At 39.0% G+C, this 20423-nt stretch overlaps 1 long non-coding RNA gene across 1 annotated transcript; it reads right to left on the bottom strand.

The window, feature by feature from the left end:
• Positions 1–3692: 3692 nt before the first annotated feature.
• Positions 3693–18556, bottom strand: LOC103886936. Its single transcript, XR_002523879.2, has 3 exons — positions 16017–18556; positions 11891–12026; positions 3693–4706 (listed from the first exon to the last, which is right to left on the bottom strand). It is a non-coding gene; the product is annotated as an uncharacterized LOC103886936 (long non-coding RNA).
• Between the last annotated feature and the right edge of the window lie 1867 nt (positions 18557–20423).

Below are 20423 nucleotides of genomic sequence, written 5' to 3'. Positions count from 1 at the left end.
CTTATAGAGTTACAGATGTGCAGAATGTTAGAATAGATTGGATCTTAGAAGTCAGTTAGATCATCTGTAGCTTCCTTTCATAGGCCACAACATTGAAAGTCACACGGAAGAAATGAATGGTGGGATATTATAATATTTCTTACAATATTTTCTGGGTTTTTTGAGGGGTAAGTGTGGGAAGAAATTATGATCAGCTGGCAGAAAGGAGAGTGATAATGTGTGGTTTTCTGGTGTGTATATTAAAGCTTATGAATAAAACTACTAGGTATAAGAACTTACCCAACACACAGTGAACCTCAAGGGAGATGGTTGCCTATCTGGTTTCAATTTGATTAAGTTTATGTTCTATTTGATGCTTATTATGTGGGAGACACTGAGCTAGGCGGTTGGCATACAAAGACAAGCAAGAGAGGCAAACATAATAAACATAATAACACTGTTTCTTGAAATTAGTCTTACTTTGAGACCCAGTTCTACCATCTATTAATTTATTATTAGCTTATTATTAATCTTGGGCAAATCACTCAACCCCTTAGATTTTCAGTTTTATTTATCTGCAAAACTAAGATCCAGTTTGTAAAGTTTGGTTTAAGGAATTAAATATCTCATATGCAGTCGCTTAGCACAGTGCCGGGTATCCAAGATGTATTTGTCTCCCCCAGATCTAGAGTGAGAAGCCTTAGCTTTAAGGTACTCATAATCCAATAGAGAGTGGCTTACCAATGCTGAAGAACAGACATATAATGAATATATGGGAGCACATACGGAAGAGACTGTGTTTCTGATGGAGAAGGATTAAATGTCGGAGAATAATAAAGGAATGTTAGGGGAAGAAACCAAGGAATTTCTGATATGGAAATAGGCAGGAGATAGAAATATGGAATAAATGTTGAGGCAAGGCATAGACTATTTATACATAGTACGTCTACTTTGTTGAAAATTGGAAACTTTTAGATTAATAGAGAACAAAGAATCATGATTTGTATTATTTCATTTATGCTGATTTCATTCATTCTTTTCACAAATAGCTTCTATGTGTCAACCACTAAACTAGGCACTGGGTATCCAGAGGTAAGCAAAAGAAGACAGTTCTTATTTTCCTGTAACTTACGGTACTTAGAAGGACAAAGAGATCACTAGATTCATAAGTGCTGATAAAATGCAAAGTGCTGTGAAGGAAATGAAGATGCCATTATGGCACCCTTGACAGAACAAAAGGGTTTAGATAAAAGATGTAGGAATACCTTCCTAAGCAATGATGAATCCTGAAGAGAAAGAAGTAGCTAGCTACACTCAACCAGGGAAAAAAATCCAGGCAGAGAGACCAGCAGGAGAGATTTAGAACTGAAAATATGTGTTGGTTCTAGAATACGTACACTGTGTGGCTGATAACTTCAGCACAATGCCTGGAATGTGCTAGATCCTCAACACTTGTTGAATGAATGAATGAATGAATGAATTCTAAAAAGACTGATTAGTTAACAAAGCTGTTGGGCAGGAAAATGACGTAGTCAGATTAATACTTTAGGAAAAGCAGTTCTGCAGCCATCACCAATTAAGATAATTTTGCAATAGCACAAGATTAGAAAGACTGAGAATATATCTAAGACAGGGTTTGTGAGAGACCAGGAGTGAAATGGTTGGGATGGTAATGACAAATAGCTTGATATTCCTACCAATGAAAGGCTAGCTCGGCCATGGTGATAGTGGTAGATCATGGAGGTCCTATGTGTGTTACTTCAGGTCCTAAACTTTATCTTGTGCAAAACAGAAAGGTTTTGAAGAGTTTTTAAGCAGGGGTGTAACTGGTTGCAGTTGCATTTTAGATAGGGCATTCTGTGACAGTATGGAAGATAAATTTGAAAGCTCCTCAGATGAAAGGAGGGTTGAAGGTTATTGTAATAGTCCTGTGAGAAATAATGAATAAATTAGATTAGTGGGAAGTAAGCAAATGTAGGAGGCTATTGTAATATTCCAGGTGAGAGAAACAATGAGTAAATGAAAGAAAGCCATATATCAGACAGAAAGAGCATTGACTCAAACTACTTTGAAAGCAGAATACTTATTTTATTTTATTTATTTTTGAGATGGTGTCTCTCTCTGTTGCCCAGGCTGGAGTGCAGTGGTGTGATCTCGGCTCACTGCATCCTCTGCCTCCCAGGTTCAAGCAATTCTCCTGCCTCAGCCTCCTGAGTAGCTGGGATTACAGGCACCCGCCATCATGCCTGGCTAATTTTTTTATTTTTAGTAGAGACAGGGTTTCACCATGTAGGCCAGGCCGGTCTTGAACTCCTGACCTCAGGTGATCCACCTGCCTCAGCCTCCCAAAGTGCTGGGATTACAGGCATGAGCCACCGTGCCTGGCAGAATATTCATTTTAGTGCTTAATTGGGTGTGCAGGGAGGAAGGAGTAGGAGGAGTTCAGGGTAATTCACAAGTGTCTGACTGCAGTGATTGTGCCATTAAATGAGCAAGAAAACTAGGAGGAAGACATGGTCAGGATAGGAAAAGGTCATGGGAGTGAGAGTGAGACATAAAATCTGAGGAGCCTGTGGTACATCCAAGTGAAGATGCTCATTAAGCATTTGGATATTCAAGTTTATATCCCAGATATGAGGGCAAAGCTACAAAGATAGGTGAATGGATAGAGAGATAGATACGTAGATAGGTAGATACCTAGATATAGAGGATAGATACTTACATATAATGGATGATAGATAGAGTCATCTTAATATGAGAGTTGCTTAAACCATGTGAATCACCCAGAAAGACCTGTTGAATGGAAGAACAATGGGTAAGAACATAACCTGGAGAAGAAATAGCTTGAGAGGGCAGGGTTGAAGGCCCATGTATGATAGTAAGAAAGAACGAGAAAAGAAATCAGAGGATGACCAGGGGAGAGAATTTTTATGATAAACAAGAAAGTTAAGAGCTTTTATTAAAAAAAAAAAAATGGACAATACCATCAAATGCTACAAAGTGGTCAAGTAAGATGAGGGCTGAAGACAATCCAGACATATTTGCAAGAATAAGGACTGAACATTGTGGAGATTATGGCCAGAGTAGGATACTGGAATTGAAGATTTTGAATAGAAATTAGTCTACTTGGTGACCAAGTCCCAGGTGAAAATATGACTATATGTGTGACTGAGGCGGAGGGGCAGTCAAGATCTTTAGAGATGAGGAAATCAGGGGACTGTACGGGTCGGGATTTCAGACGGGACATCCATGTGACCACTGAGGTCACCGATATGTTGGCAGGATACAAGGTACAAAAAAAGACAATTTTCCCCATCCTTTATGTTTGAGAAGTGAGTAGGAGACCAACTGAAGAATTTATACTAAAGGCAATGAGGTTTTACACAGGGAAAATGAAGCAATTGAGTTTTCTTAAATCAAGTATAGTCTAAAGATGCCTCCTTGCATATTTTAAGTTTGGCCTAAAGATTTCTCTGTACCTCGTGGACTGTAACCTAAATGAAGTTGTATACAGACTGTACTCTACTCTTGTGCCAATCACCAAGTTTTGGCCAAAGGTGCCCAACCATTCAAACCATGTCCAACTAAGGCAAATGCTGAGCTGTAACCAACCTGACTGTTTCTGTACCTCACTTTCATTTTCTGTGCATCACTTTTCTTTTTCTGTCCATAAATCTTCCACCACGTGGCTGCACTGGAGTCTCTGACCCTACTCTGGCTCAGGAGGCTGCCCGATCTGTGACTCATTCTTTGCTCAGTTAAACTCTCTTAAATTTAATTTGGCTAAAGTTTTTCTATTTACAATTTTGATGCAAGAACTGGGATATAAGAGATTATTGACTCCACTTTATAATCTCAAAGTTCTTGAGGCCCTCATGATGTATGAGTTCAGGATTGTACTGAAAAGGAAAAATGAAAAATTGGTCATAAATAGGAGGCACAGAAGAGCATAGGTTGAGATCAGAGAGAAGTCAAATGGTTTACATTTAAGGAGACTTATCAAGGGCTAATGAAGAGCTTTCAGGACAGCAGGAATTAGTGAGGACAAAAAATTAAACCATGGTCCCCACCCTCATGGAATGTATACTACTGTGGATAGATGTATCAAAGACTCGATATATGTAAGGTAAGATACATGCCAGATAAGCGGTAGGAAGGAAGTGAACACGGGATGAGAAAGCAGGTTATAGGAGGGGTTGGTCTGCTTAGCGAGGAGAGGCTTCCTGAGAAGTAATAATTATGCTGGGTTCTGAAGGAGCTGGTGGTCTGGGGAGAGGGCACGCACAGGGGAGTGGGGGGACTGTGGTAAGAGGGCAGTGTGTGCAAAAGCCTGTGGTAGGAGGACCAGGAGCATCCCATGTCGGGTGGGGTGCACAGCACAGTGAGCATGTGCCGTGGAGAGAAAAGCTGGAGCTAATCATGTCAGGCCTTAGCAGCTTCCAGGAAGGGTGGTCTTTATTTAAGGGCATGTTTTGTCCCTGTGACAAGAATCCCCAAACTATTCCTCTAAGGCAGATGGGGAGACCCAAACACATCCTATTTGTTCTGACTGACAAATCAGTTGGTGAGCACGGAGAAAAAAATCTACCCTTTGCTCCAGTGAAGGCTGTTGTGATGCTCACAGTTGACATTTACTTCTTCGAAAGGATTTAACATCTTGGGGATCTTACACAGTTGGTTCTTGGTATCCACAGGTTCCACCTTGGTGGATTCAGCCAACCGCAGATCTAAAATAGTTTTTAAAAGCAATAAATAATTAACAATAAAAAAATAGAAATACAATACAATACAATATAACCACTATTTACATAACATTTACATTGGATTAGGTATTATAAATAATCTAGAGATGATTTAAAGAATATGGAAGGATATGCATAGGTTATGTGAAAATACTACACCATTTTATTTAAGGGATGTGAGCATCCAAGGATTTTAGCATTTGCTAGAGTAGTCCAGGTACCATTCTCTGCTCTGTGAATACCAACTGTACTTGTGAACAAAGTAGGCAGGTTAAAGTGTCACGTGAGCCCATCCTCCCCCACGCTGCTTCCTGTCTCTCTCCCCTCCATAGGTAAAACAACCTCTTTTGCTAGGACAGTGGTGGAGGGGGGAAGTGAATTAGAAGATGACAGAGATGTAAGATGCCTTTTGATAGAGCTGTTTCAAGAATATTGTGTGCATAAAAATCAAATTGCTGTAGGTAAACAAGGAAGTAAAAGTGTTTAGCTAGACAGCTCTTTCAAAAAATGTCAAGAGAATGAGAGGAAGAGCGACGAAAATGAACCCTGAAGAGAAATGAGGTTAAAAGAAACATACTTGTTCATATGGCCTTTTGCAACAACTCTTTGAAGAAAAAAGTTCAAACATTCACAAAAGTAGAAACAATAGTAAAATGAACCATGTAATTTACTCAGGCTAAACAATTATCAACAATCACATTGCTACTTTTGCAAAATTTTTCTTTTCTCCTGCTCTTTGTGAAACTCCCTTTGTAAAATTACAGGTAGAGAAATTTGACATGGCCGACTCCATCTTGCTTCTCACTTCACAGGCTGGCTGTTGTCACTCATTCCTGGATGTATGCCAAGTTAACTTTGGGGAAAATTTAGTTTATAGTTTAAATGATAATAGGCCTTCCCAAAAACTAAGCTACCTTTGTAAAACTAATGAAAGGTCACAAAGTTATGAGGATGAGAGGATCCTGAACTCTACTACAATGTAGGCACAGTTAAATAATCACCAGTCATTATTCTGGAGGTCCCAAACTTGTGTCTTCCCCAATAACTCCTGCAGATAGCGTCACTACTGTAGAACCTATGACTGGCTTTTTGAGACGTCTTCTCAGGTTTTTGCATTTCTGACAACCAAATGGCTCCATTGGGACTCACCAACTGGTCCTGTGGCCCAACCCAGGAACCAACTCAGCACAATTGAACAGCTTCAAGTCCCTATGATTTCATCTCCTACCCAACCAATTCCTGGCTCCCTACCCACCAAACTATCTTTGAAAAACCCCTAACCTCTGAGCCTTTGGCAAGATTGATTTGAGTGACAATTCCATCTCCCACAAGGCATGGTTAGGCTCCTGTCAATTAAACTCCTTCTTTACTGCAATGCCATGGTCTCTGTGAATTGATCTCATTTGTGCAGCAGGCAGGAAGAACCCATCAGGAAATTACACTTTTTCCCTAAGTATTTTATGGCAAATTCCAGAGATCATGAAATTTAACGTAGTTTTCCTATTCTTACCTATGCTTCACTAAAAATTTATTTTTTCTTTTATGAATATAAAGCTATTGTTATATACAACCAAATTACCAATAATTCCTTGTCACAACCGATACTCAATTCATATTCAAAATTCTTTCATTGTCTCAAAAAATATCCTTTCACAATGAGCTTATTGGAATCAAGATTCAAACATGTTCCAAGTATTATACTGAATTGCTATGTCTCTTTTAAGTTTTCTGCCATCTGAAGTAGCCTCTCTTTGTTACTTTTTATTTTCATGCTTTGGATTACCTGATAAAACCAGTCAGTTTTTCTACCTCTATATTTTTTATAAATAAAAGTTAGCTTTAAATCCACCCTTCATGGGTGGATTTCATTGGTTTGTTTGTTTTTAGTGATGAAGAGGGCTTAAATTTGTCAAACACAGAGTGAAATTAAAAAGTTGAAGATAGAAGGGAAGGCAAAATAATTTTTAGTGCAAAATGATGAAGAGGTGGAACATAAAAGTTAACTTTGGACTGAAATCAAAGTTTTCTTTTTCTGAAACAAGAGACAGAGGTAAAAATGAATAAATACGTTGGTAAATTTTGAAATGGTAACAGATGTGATAGTCAAAATATTGATTAATAAGCATAATAGTGATAGTCAAAAATCAGCTTGGAAATGAATTGAATTATACAAATCAAGTCTAATGCAGACTGGTCCTGGTTATGAAACAGCGTGCTGGCAACTTCACAGCATCCAGCTAGTTCCAGGAGATTTGGGAGGCCTGCCAGTTCCTACACAGAAGTCCCTTGTAGACTAAAAGAAGTAGAACATTCCTCTTGTGGGCCCCTCTCACCTCTCCACACCAGAATGCCCACCATGTTTGACATGGACATCAATCATATGAAACAGATTGTTGCAAACAAACCATGTATGTAAGGGTATTGGTTCACATCAGGTACATATCTGTTTTCAGTGATGGGAAGGAACATTGATATTTGTGCCTAATGGCCTTTATTTTCTCACTGAAGTAGAAAGTAAAGTTACTGGATAAAAGGGAAAGTTAGGATATGGTGAGAATTTTTACAGGTAGATATTTGGGGTGACTGTAGTAGTGAATGAGAAAGTATCTTAGCCAAGGATGAGGTAAAGAATTTCTGTCAAAATCAAGGACCCAGAGGGAATAATTCAGTTCTGGGTCCCGAAGGTACTCGGTTGACCGGTTATAGAGACAAAGCAAGTGGAATTACTAACATTGGTGAAAAGATTTCCAGGAATCAACAAAAACAATATGACTTGCATATATACAAATCGTACTGGTGTTGTTTTTTTAAATTAGTAACTGAGGAGAAAAGACAGAGCAAAAATGGTTAAATATTAACAAGTGTTAGGGCCTGGCACAGTGGCTCACGCTTGTGATTCTAGCACTTTGGGAGGCAGAGGCAGGTGGATTGCTCCATCACTCCAGCTCAGGAGTTTCAGACCAGCCTGGGCAACATGGCAAAACCCTGTCTCTACAAAAAATACAAAAATTAGCCAGATGTGGTGGCATATGCTTGTAGTCCCAGCTTGTAGACTAAAAGACTACTCAGGAGGCTGAGGCGGGAGGATCACTTGAGCCCAGGAAGCAGAAGTTGCTCTGAGCTGAGATTGTATCACTGCATTCCAGGCTGAGTGACAGAGCGAGACCCTGTCTAAACAAAACAAAACAAAACAAAATGAAGAAAACCAATTGTTAGTAGAAGATGATGAGAATATGGGTATTTATTATATTTTGGATACTTTTCTATGATTTCACTATTTATAAAACCTTTAAATAATTGACAGATGAAAGCTAGATTACTAGACATATAAAGTTGAACTAAAAATCAGCTTTAATGAAAATTATTATGAATATATACTTCTGTTTTTTAAATCAGATACTCATAACAAAAATATAAATAATTAAAGAAAGAAGTTGGAGAAAAAGTAAAAAAATAAACAGCCAAAGCACTATAATATCAGCACCCCAGTTTATGTATTTCTATTCTCAGTTCTCAAATGAATTTTCATTTGGGGAGGGGCACACAGCATAGCACAAGTTTGTGTAAGTTTTTATTTTAAGAACATATAGTTACAATTTCCATATTATTGTATAAATTTTGTAGCAATTTTTCCTACAGTTTTGTCATAATTTTTAACTATTTTTATAGAAATATTTAACCATTTTTAGTTAAATATTATACTTACCTATTACCCTAGTGAGGTTGCTTTTAGATTTATACTCTTATAAATAATGATGAATGAATGTATTTTTTGTTGTTTATTTTCTGAAAATATAGATTTTTTTGGATATTTATGAGTCAAAGGATATGAAAATTACTAAGGTCCTTCATAACAGGTTTAAAGTCTTGCTCCACGAAGCCCAATTGATTTCTAAGAGGATTTACATTTCTACCAGCAAGGTATGAGACCGTCTATTTCACCATACCCAATTCAGCATTAGATAGCACTTACTAATATCTCATGGATAGCTAACTTTCTAGATGAAAATTTACATTTTAATAATTATGATGGCTAACATCTACAGAGTACTGCTCTATAAGTACAGTTAAGTACTTTACAAACATTCATAAGATATGCCTTGCTACTGTCTGGATCTTAAAGAGAATTAAAGTATGCAGTCAGCCAGCCAAAGACTGTAAATGAAAGAAGCTCCTGCTAAGTGCCAGACACTGTTCTGGGTGCTGGAAATACAAGGATCTTACATAGCACAGATCAGAGAAACAACATAAACAAAACATATAAATAAGTACAATAATTTCAAATAACAGTAGGTGCTTTGCAGAAAACAAAATAGAATGATATATAAGAAAGTGATGGAAGTAGGGCATTGGGGGAACTATTTTTACTAGGATAGTAAAGGAAAATCTTAATAAAATGACATCATTTCAGTTGAGACCTCAAATGAGAGGGAATAGCTGTTTGAAAATCTCAGGGAAAATCATTCCAAGGAGAAAGAATAGCAAGCGTAAAGCCCTTGAGGCTCTGGAATGCAGGGAAAGAGAGGAGGGCAAAATCTTTAAAGAGGAAGGCTGGTCAGATCATGTGAGGCCTTGGGGGAAAGGGAGAGAGTTTGGATTCCCTTATTGATTCAGTGAGAAGCCACTGAAAGCTGTCATGAGGGGAATATATGATTTGATTTATGCCTGTTTGAGCTCTCAGCCTCCTGTGTAGAAAGCAAACTTCAGAGTATCCAGAGTAGAGGAAGAGAGACATGCTGAGATGTTATTGCAGTGGTTCACGGAAGATACAACAATAGTTTGGATAGGGTTGCATGAAGAATGTTAGAGAGAGGAATCAGATGTGATTTGCAAGTGTTTGGCTTGAGCAACTGGAGGGAAGATGATGCAATTTACTGACTTGGAGAACGTTGAGAATGAAGATTACAGAGACAAGCTCAGTTGGTCTTTTTGGTCATATTAAAGTTTAAGATGCCCCTTAGACATCCCAGTGGCAAAACTGAATAGACAATTGGACACGAGGGGCTGTGGTTCAGTGGGGAGGAAGGATAAATATGTGATAGTCTTCAACATGCAGGTGGCATTTGAAATGGAAATCCTGGATTACTCAGGTAGACAGCGTAGCTAGAGGAGGAACAGCAAAGAGTAGGTGCATAGGGAGCTTCATCGGTAGGAGGTCTGGCGGAGAAAGAAAAGCCAGCAAAGGGAGGAGCAAGCCAGAAGAAAAACTAGACATTGGAGCCACTGAAAAAACATTTAAACACAGATAAAGGAGGAGTGATGAGCTGTGTCAGTTGCATCATGATGTCAAGTAAGATTAGGACACAGAAGGGAGAGTTTGCTTCATTTAGATCTTTGTGATTTTTGTGTGTAGGTCTTTGTGATCTTAAATTAGTGCTATTTCAATGGTCTAGTGGAGACAAAATGCTGATTGAGGTGATCCAGGGAAAGAAGAGAATGGGGAAGTTGAGACAGCAAGTATGAGCAACTTTTTCAAGAGATTTGCTGTGAATAATGACATGGATTTATAGGTGAATTGGTTGACGTAACTTGTCCAAGTGTGCACAGAGAGCAAGTCTTCGGATCTTTACTTGGAAGCACAAATGTTCTGACAAGCGCTTAACCAAATATACTGTTTTTATTTGTATCTAAAGAACACTTTCTAGAAGTATTTACTTAACTGTTTCTTTGATTTTTAGAAAACAATATTACTATAGTCATTGAGACAGTTGCCTGATGTTGAGATGCTGCCAATTCCTAGATAAGAAGTCTGGAAATACTAGATAGCTGGGAGGGGCCCAAAGAATGCCGGAGTGTGGCGAAGATTGTATCACTGAAAAGGTCCATGTCTGTCACAGGAAGAATTATCTGTATATTGTACACTCTTGGCATCCAATTTCCAAAAGAGAAATAATTCCCACTTCCCAACTGCATGCAATACTTTATTGTAGAAAGAGTAGAGCTAAAAATGGTTTCATCATACTTAGTATGAAAGCTTATGTATGACACACCAAGAAAATGATTGCTCTTCAGTTTGTATTTAAGGTCTGCCCGTTATACGTGACACGGGAACTGAACATCACATGAAGTGGGACTGACTCAGAATAATAAAATATATTGGCATATATTGATGTAAAACTTAAAAGGAGACTTTAAGACTGCATGTGGCTTTACTAATAACAAGAATTGAAAGGAGGAAAGGAAGGAGGGAGGGAACAAAGGAAATTAACCAACAATTATTGATCAGTCATGTGCCCCAGTACTATGCTAAGTGCTTAAAAATGCATTATCCTTTTCAGTCCTCACAAAAGACCTTTTAAAGTTACTATGTACGTTTTTCAAGATGGTAAAATTGAGGCTCAGGGAGGTTAATTCCCTAAAACAACATAGGTGAATTAAAGAGCCAATGCACGGTCTAACTAAATTCTAGTTCCAGCAATTAAATATAATACCATCATACACTAGCAAAAACTTTGTCAATCATCTATGACACATTATGTTATTTCTCGTTCAAGTTTATTTTGAAAAAGAAAAGTAGTGGCTGGAATTCTTAGAATGCTACTCAACAATGTTCCATTCAACCTTAGTTGTAATTGCTTGTCACATGCCGTTCGTGGGAACATGTCACATAAGGGAAGAAATCCTTGCACCCCTGGCTCAAAATGGGCTTGTAATTCATTCACAAAATCTTTCTGGAATACAGAAATAGAGACTGAGTACAGTTTTGCTAATAGAAGAGACACATTTAAGTGGTCTCTTGTATAGATTTTTAAAAAAATTAATTAAAAAATTTCTCCTGTGTACTCCTGAAATACTGGAAATCTTCAGCGCAGAGCCCAGCACCTAATGGGGAGTGGGGATGGAAGGAAGGGTCTCCATAAATGTTAATGGAAATAAAGTGATCTCTGATTACGCATGTGTAGACACTTTGGATTATTTAAAGGAAATAATAAGTCAGGCCACCTTAAGAGATGGGAGGCTAAGAATTTACATAAACAGACCAGACAGAAACAAAGAGCTGTCAGAGAGACCCAGACAGCTCTGAGGACTAGCTTCTTAATCCTCCCCTCTGAGTTTTGGGGTTTTTGTCTTGAAGGCTCCCTGTGCTGTGTTGTTTTCCCTTCTCTGTTAGGCAATCCTCTTTGTAACCTTCAGGCTGTTTATAAAGGAAGACTACCTGATAGGCTCACCTATTCATTGTTGTCTCTTCTGGGGAAGAGATCTTGATTTCAAGCCACTTCTTGCTCCAAATTTGAGTTAGGTGTCTTCCACAATCCAATAAGTAAGTGGTCAATGGTGCTCAGAGAACAGCGGAGCACTGCTTTCCTGAAATTATCGAGAAACAACTTTAGCTGGAAGCGGGCCTAACAAGGTGATTATGACCAATTGTGGAGGCTAAGGCAACTCCACCTTGGATGCTAATCTGCCATGTTGGCTTCTGATCAACTCCTGTTCCTGGAGGGCCTCTAACATTTCCAGTTTATCCATTGCTTCTCGTGTAAGCAGAGGTATTTGCTGTAAATCCCACCCTTAGGTCAAACAACCTTAATGTTAGCATACTTCAGATGTCCTACACATCCCTTTGGAATTATCCTTTCCCTACGGTATATAAGCCCTGGGTTGGTGGGGTAATGGCATGAGGTTCCACCACCTTGTCCCACCACCTCCTGAGATACAGACCAGATACAGTTTCTGATTATAAGTTCCTATTAACCGTTTCTTTCTAAGAAATTGATCTATCAGCTCCTTCTTTGGCCTCTCAGCTTCCTCGAATTTTAGGGTTGGTTTGCATAGACCTGCCCACCATGGAACACCACAGCATTAGTTTCTATGATCTCTAACCTAATGATCTGATTCAATTTGCATCAACAGAAGGGAGTTTGTCTAATTCTCTGACCAAAGCCTTTTCAATACAAGTCTAACTCATTTTTTCCAGTCTTTGAAGAACAATGGGAAATTATATGAAGCATTGTTTCAGAATTCTTTAAAAAAACGTAATATCTGAACTCCAGATGTGCCAGAGTATTAGATACTGAATAAAAAAGTTTGAAAGTGATTTTTTTCTCCTTGTAGCATTGATGAGTTGACACAAAACCCAACTCATGCTTACTTTATACAAAAAGTACTTTTGTCACCTAACAAAACTGTCACAGCTTTATTTTACTAAAGATAAAAGAAATTTGATGCACTGATAACAATAAGTCATGTTCTGACATGTATAGAAATAGCTTTGCAGCCAGGCTCTGTGGTTCACACCTGTAACCCCGGCACTTTGGGAGACCAAGGCAAGTGACTCACCTGAGGTCAGGAGTTTGAGACCAGCTTGGCCAACATGTTGAAGCCCCGTCTCTACTAAAAATACAAAAATTAGCTGGGTGTGGTGGCAGGCACCTGTAATCTCAGCTACTTGGGAGGCAGAGATAGGAGAATTGCTTGAACCTGGGAGGTGAAGGTTGCAGTGAGCCAAGATGGCGCCATTGCACTCCAGCTTGGGCGACAAGAGCGAAACTCCTCTCAAAAAAAAAAAAAAAAAAAAAAAAAAAGAAATAACTTTGCTCTCACTGTAAAAGAACAAGTCTTATAACTATAACTTTATATGGATAACAAATATACCAGTGAAACACAGGACATGAACAAGACACACATCGCTTCCTGAAAAATGAGGCTTGTAACAACATACATTTGAAGAAATCAGGGACATGAGTGCAGCTTGATAAATGTTTATTATTTCTAACTTGGCACCTCCACAAATATTCTGTAAAAGTTTTCACCAATCGTGAAAGATTTACATATAATATAAACACATGGTTCATTAAAATGTGCTTTTTTTCTCCTTTTAAAATTTATATTGAATCTGTCACAGTAATTAAAACATGCCATATGTATTTTATGAAATTTTTTAACAGGAAGCAACAATAAAAAAAAGTGTAGGTTCGATTAAGACACATTTAGGAATTAGTGAAGAATAAAGTTTCCCTTTGTCATGTAACACAAATTTTTGTGTGAAAAGATATTTTGAATGGTGTTAAGGGTTGAATTGTGTCTCTCCCCCTCAAGATAATATAATGTTAGAGTCCTACTCATTGCCGATGGAATTAGTTAAGATAAGCTCATCTTAACTAATGGAATTGAGTGGGCATTCCATGGTATAATCCAATATGACTGCTGTCTATGAAAAGAGGAAATTTGGACATAGATACACAGGGAGCATGCCCTGTGGAAACTGGTGGTATGCTGCCACAAATCAAGTAACTGCCAGAAACTAGGAGACAGGTCTGGAACAGAGCCTTCTCTAGCACTTTCACAGGCCTGGCCAACACCTTCATCTTGGTCCCAGGGTCCAGAGTTGCAAGACAATAAACTATTGTTTAAGCCACTCAGTTTATGGTACATGGTTACAGACACTCTAGCAAACTAATACATGGTCAACCACAGTTGGTAAGTGGATATAGGAATCCTTACTTAGTGAATCCATAATAAAGTTAAGCTTATATGCTGAGGAGGAGCAGAGTTAGACAATACCCCAAGTGTCTATTAGAATGAATTAGTGTATATAAGAGCTGAAAATCTGCCTGCCTTTGAAAAAGATACAGGAACACTGACCTTATTGAGATTCGAGTCTGTAAAAATGCATAAACTGCGGTGACACATGATTGAAACCAGATTGCACCATGAAAGGAAAGCACCAACAGGGAAGATGGTGCCTGGACCCCAAGCTGTCCTCGGTGTGAAGGCCAAATGGGGCCTGTGCTATGGGAGCACTCTAGAGACAATGACGTGTATGTGTGTGCGTGTGTGTGTGAAAGAATTGGGCCTGCCAACATTTAGGAACACAGACAGTTCTAAGCCAATACATTATAATATACAGAGAGACAGGAAGGGATTCTACTCATCTCTTTTTCTTTTTTTTTTATTTTTAATTCCTTGTGTCTTAAAAAATTTTTTTTTATTTCTGTAGGTTTTTGGGAAACAGTTGGTATTTAGTTGCATGAATAAGTTCTTTAGTGGTGATTTGTGAGATTTTTGTGCACCCATCACCAGAATAGTATACACTGAACCTGATTTGTAGTCTTTTATTCCTCATCCCCTTCCCACCCTTTGCCCCTGAGTCCCTAAAGTCTATTGTGTCATTTTTATGCCTTTGCATTCTTATAGCTTAGCTCCCACTTATGAGTGAAAACCATATGTTTGGTTTTCTATTCCTGAGATACTTCACTCAGAATAATAATCTCCTTTCCCATCCAGGTTGCTGCAAATGCCATTAATTCATTCCTTTGTGTGAATGAGTAGTATTTTATCATTATATATATATATATAAAGAAAGAAACCGAGGTGTTTATATACACATACATAAACACACACACACACACACACACCCCTCAGTTTCTTTATCCACTTTATCCACTCATTGATTGATGGACATGTGGGTTGGTTCCACATTTTGGCAATTGTGAATTGTGCTCATCCCTGTTTCAAGAGCATCACAACTTGTGTGAGTTGAAGGAGGTAGGCACTAAGGCCATGAGACTACAAGGCTCAGCTAGAAGCCCTGGCAATGGTGACAGTGCTAGCAGAGATGTGAGTGGATCCCCAGTCCCATGACAATGGCAGATCTCCCTTTCTCTCACTGGTAGCAGGAGTGATGGGAGGAGAGAGAATCAAAGACCTTTCAGGGGACCATCACCTGTGGAACTTGCCCACAAGGAATGTCTGTGACTTTCTACTTCATCAGCAGGCAATAATAGTGAATTATGTCCAATGAATGTTTCTTGAATAGATGTATATACCTCCAGATCTGAAGAAATCTCTGGAGAGAAAGAATCTTTTGCAGATCAGACTTCCTTGTGAGTCTAACAGGTAGGATTGGAGCATCAAAAATGCAAAACTCAATGTAAATGTTTTCTGATTTGTATGCAAATTTAGATATAGCAATCTCACTAGTGTACATATAAAGTCAATTTCTTGTCTTCTATACAAATATAAAATTAATGATTTCAAGGACAATGGCAGAAAACATACATTATGTTCTCATGGCTATAGCCACCATTTTGTAGTTACTCAGAGAATTTACCTGAGAGGTAGGTAAATGAAAACTAAGCAAGACATTGAATTGCTTGCTACTGGCACAGTAGAAAAGGCTATGAAAATGCTTGGGAGTATCCCAAGAAAAGTGGTTTTTGAACTCTACAAGATCAGCTGAAGAAACAAATGGTGGAGCCTATCAGCCCCTGACAGCACTGTCTACCAAGGAAGGCATCAGATACTTGGGTCTTCACAAACTCATTCTAAAGACTTGCATTCCACAGTGACCATTACCTGCTAAATGACTTCCATTCTGGGGTGGGTGTTCCTTGAGCTATACCCAGAAGAATCAGGTACTCCTCTAGGCTTGCAGCATGACCAAAGTTTGTTCTAAAGTAAAAAAAAAAAAAAATACTCAACGTGGTTGTTAGAGGCAGCCATATATTCACTTATTTGGTTATACATTTCCAGAAGCCTGGAAAAAACCCCAGTTGCCACATCATGAAGTGAATTTCTGCATGGTTGATTCGATGAACTTTTAATAACCTCAGATAGCATTTGCTGGTGTTAAGAATTTTACCTAAATTATCTTTTTAAATCCCCAAAACAACCCTTAAGAAATAGGTACCTTTATTATTTCCGTTGAATGGATAAGGAAACTAGAGCCCAGGAAAGTGATAGCTAAGCCAGTGTTTAATCGTCAGCGGTCTGGCTGACATCACATCTTACTGTACCTGAGTCAGCCAGAAAGAGGCTGATGTGATCCTTAAGTAAGACTGTTGTTTGATTGGAAAATATATCTTATTTTGAGTATATTTATAAGAGTAACCATTTATTGAGCACTTACTATGAGCCAGACTACACTGGTGCTCTTTCCATTTACTTCTCACACTGTCTCTCTGAAATGTATCACTCTCCTCATTTTATACATGAAGGAGCAGGTCTGAGTCACTGAGTCATTAAGTAACACATTCAAGGTCACACAGTTAAAATACAGGCCTCTCAATCGGACCCTAAAGACTACATTTCTCACTCTAACTTCCTTCTTTTACTCATAAAATTCTCATTTAATCAGTTTCTGATACTTTACCTATTATCCCTGATTAATAATAATGCTGCATATGAAATATTTTTCCTCAAATATGATATTTGTCTTTCCATATTACATTAGACTAAGATAAGCTGAGAAATTGCTCTCAGTTCATTTCACCACAGTGGTCAGTAAGTAAAACAAGTTAAAATGCCAATCTGAAATAGATTAATCATCGCCCTTTCAAAAAACAGAAATTAAAGCAAAAGTGAGATGAAAGGGGAGAGGGAATCCTGGCAATATGGAGTTTATATCCAATACCACCTTGCCCAGGAGCAGTGGAATAGTTCTACAGGTTCCATTGGGGGAAAGCAAGTGTGGCTTACTTGATTAATACAAATTTTCAAAATATAATCTGTAATGTATTTGGGAAGGCAACGCAATAGGAAGCAATTGGATTTTATTTTCTGATTACATAAAAGCTTTCTAGACTTTGAAATAAGTGGAGAACATACTAGATATTTATCCATCTACAATTCACTCGTTCCTGTACTGAGCAATATTTCACAGAATGATCAAGAAAGGCATGCATTCTTGGGGCATTATTCAAGAGGTCAGCATAGAGAATATTCCATACCTAGGGAAGAGAGAGGAAAGATGACACACGAAGTCACTCATAGCTGTTTACAGGCAGGAGCCTGGTTTGAGTTAGACTGATAACTGAAGGCCCTTCGTTTTTAGTCACTTTTGGAGCCTTACTAGTCATAGTTGGGATTTTTTGAGTGCTTCCAAAGCATTATAGCTTGTCTCTTACCTGGATTAGCTCCCAAGAATCTTATGTGTTAGCTAGTATTATAATCCTCATTTTACAGATGAGAAAAAAAGACATTAAATAACTGGTCCCAGTTCATACAGCTAAGAGACAAAAAGCCAGGCATTACACCTAGACAATCTAATTCCAGAACCCACTGTGGTCAACCACAACATTTGTCACCCTTAAATCCAGGTCATCTCGATGCCACATCTTATTTAAGGTCTTATACATCTTTTTAAGTTAGCTTTGTATATGTCAGTTTGTTTTGTGCAGAATGTGACTGCTTTCAACTGGCAGAGAACAAATGAATAATAAAACAGTTGATAATAAGTAAATTCCTTTATATGGCTTTATATGACTCTCTCCAGTCTCCCCATGCACGTTTGACTTTTTCAAAATTTGTGATAAAATACATTCAACATACAATTTACCATTTTAACCATTTCTAAACTTACAGTTTGGTGGTATTAAGTACATTCACATTGTTGTACAGCCATCACCAACATCCATCTCCAACTTCTCATTACTCTTGAATTTAAAACACATTTATCCATTCATTCAGCAGTGCTATTGAAGTCCAGTTAAACCTCTGCTCTGAGCCAGGTGCTGAGCGAAGTATGGCCCAATTCACTTTCTCAGATTCCCCTTACAGGGCTGGCTGGCCCCACCTGATGAGCCTTATTCCTTATAGTTTGGCCACCAAAACCAGTACTTAATTGAAAGGGTGGGAATGGGGAGAAGGTTTGATACAGTTAAAGAACAGGCCGTAGGCCATTAAGTGTCATCCTTCATGTGGTGCTGTAGAGAGGATGTGAACACTAAAGCTTGGGCTTGCATCTCCTTTTTGCCTCATATGCTGTGGGATTTGGGCATATTTCCTATCCTCTTTGAGCCCCCAAGTCTCCATTTGTAAAATGGGAATAATGTCAGCCTGGTGCAGTGGCTCACGCCTATAATCCCAGCACTTTGGGAGGCCAAAGCAAGCAGATCAACTGAAGTCAGGAGTTCGAGATCAGCCTGGCCAACATGGCGAAACCCTGTCTCTACTACAAATACAAAAAAATTAGCTGGGCATGGTGGCGTGTGCCTATAATCCCAACTACTTGGGAGGCTGAGGCAGGAGAATTGCTTGAACCCAGGAGGCTGAGGTTGCAGTGAACTGAGATTGTGCCATTGCACTCTAGCCTGGGCAACAAGAGGTAACTCTATCTCAAAAAAAAAAAAAAAAAAAAAGGAATAATGTTTATTTTGCTGAGAATACGACAGATAATACGAAAATGATTGCTGACAAGAAAAATAAATATTTGTAATTCTCCTGCCACTTTCATGGAGAGACTTTGAAACTGGAGGAAATTACCTTTGCTAGCCTTTAGCATGCTTAAGTGTGGTGCAGTAAACTGTACAGTAACAAGAGACAGCTATGTGTATGTGCATGTGTGTGTGTGCATTCACGTGTGTGAGTTTCTCGGTGTACGTGTGAGAGTGTGTATGTGTGTATTGTGAACGGGGAGGCAGGGAAGGTGGAACTAAATTGCTCTGTGTTAGAAATAGAGAAGAAAATGAGCCCCAAGGGAGGCTCCAGGCACAGGAAACTGCAGCCAGGGGAGATTCTGAGTCCTTGAAGGGGAAGGAGAGAGGATGGTGAATGGGGATTGGGCCATGAAATGCTGCACACTGTGTGATATAAAACCTCATTCCTTTTTTATGACAACTGTAGTCCACATTGTTCTGCAATACTTATATTTTCTATTTTTGAGGCTATATGGCTGATGTAGGTGCATGTGGGTGATGTAGGCTATAAGGTAATGTAGGAAGAGATGAATCAGTAAATCCTGTATCAATATTGGCTCCTAAAGGAACCAGGTGGCTCATCAAGGTAGCCGTGTATAAAATATCTTATGTATCACAAACACACATATTGCTAGCCTTTATCTCACTCTCTCACCAGACTGGAGTGCAGTGATGCCATCTCAGCTCACTGCAGCCTCCAATTCCCTGGTTCAAGCAATTCTCCTGCTTCAGCCTTTCGAGGCTGGGATTATAGGCACGCGCCACCACACCCAGCTAGTTTTTTTGTATTTGTAGTAGAGATGGGGTTTCGCCATGTTGACCAGGCTGGTCTCAAACTCCTGACTTTAGGTGATGCACCTGCCTGAGCCTCCCAAAGTGCTGGGATTACAGGCATGAGGCACCGTGCCCGCCCCCCATGCACATTTCTATAGGCTGAAAGGCATCACTGTGCCTGCCAGAACTTTCCAAGCATGCAGACTTGAATTCTTCAGAAAGTAGAAACACAGGTGGACTGAAAAGAGGAAATAAATGACAGTCCAGTGACTGAGCAGTAGACAGACCCTTTCTAGGAGGGCAGATTGCCCTCTGCCAAACGTATCACAATCATTCTTCTAAGAGAAGGTAAAAATACTTCTCTAAAAACATCAGGGACAATCTTTCTTCCAAAGACCAAAGGTATGTGGAAGAAACCTTCAATGTCTGGGTCCTGGTTTGGAGTGTGCAGAGTGCCCAGGACTGTGCTGGACTCACTCTCTCCACTTGCACCTGCAGGCCCCTGTTAGCTGAGGGCTCCTTCTGTTCCTAAATCTCTGTCTAGGCATCTCTACTTGAAAAACAGATCCTTGCTGGTGGGGGCCATGCTGTTCTACAGAATGTAACTCCATCAGAGGTGCTGTGTCCAGTCGCAAGTCAATGGTTGAGATTCTTCCATAAGTCCCACAGAGGGACCATCTCTGTTTCCTACACAAGGAAATTGTGCACTGTTCTATTTGTGGAACATGACCTTTTGGTATTTGAGCCTTCAGAGTTCCTTTTTGTTTCATTCCATAAAATAAATTGTTAAAGA

This window comes from Papio anubis, chromosome 8 (genome assembly GCF_008728515.1).
Source record: "Papio anubis isolate 15944 chromosome 8, Panubis1.0, whole genome shotgun sequence".
Lineage (NCBI taxonomy): Eukaryota > Metazoa > Chordata > Mammalia > Primates > Cercopithecidae > Papio > Papio anubis.
This window is presented reverse-complemented; position numbering and strand designations above follow the sequence as displayed.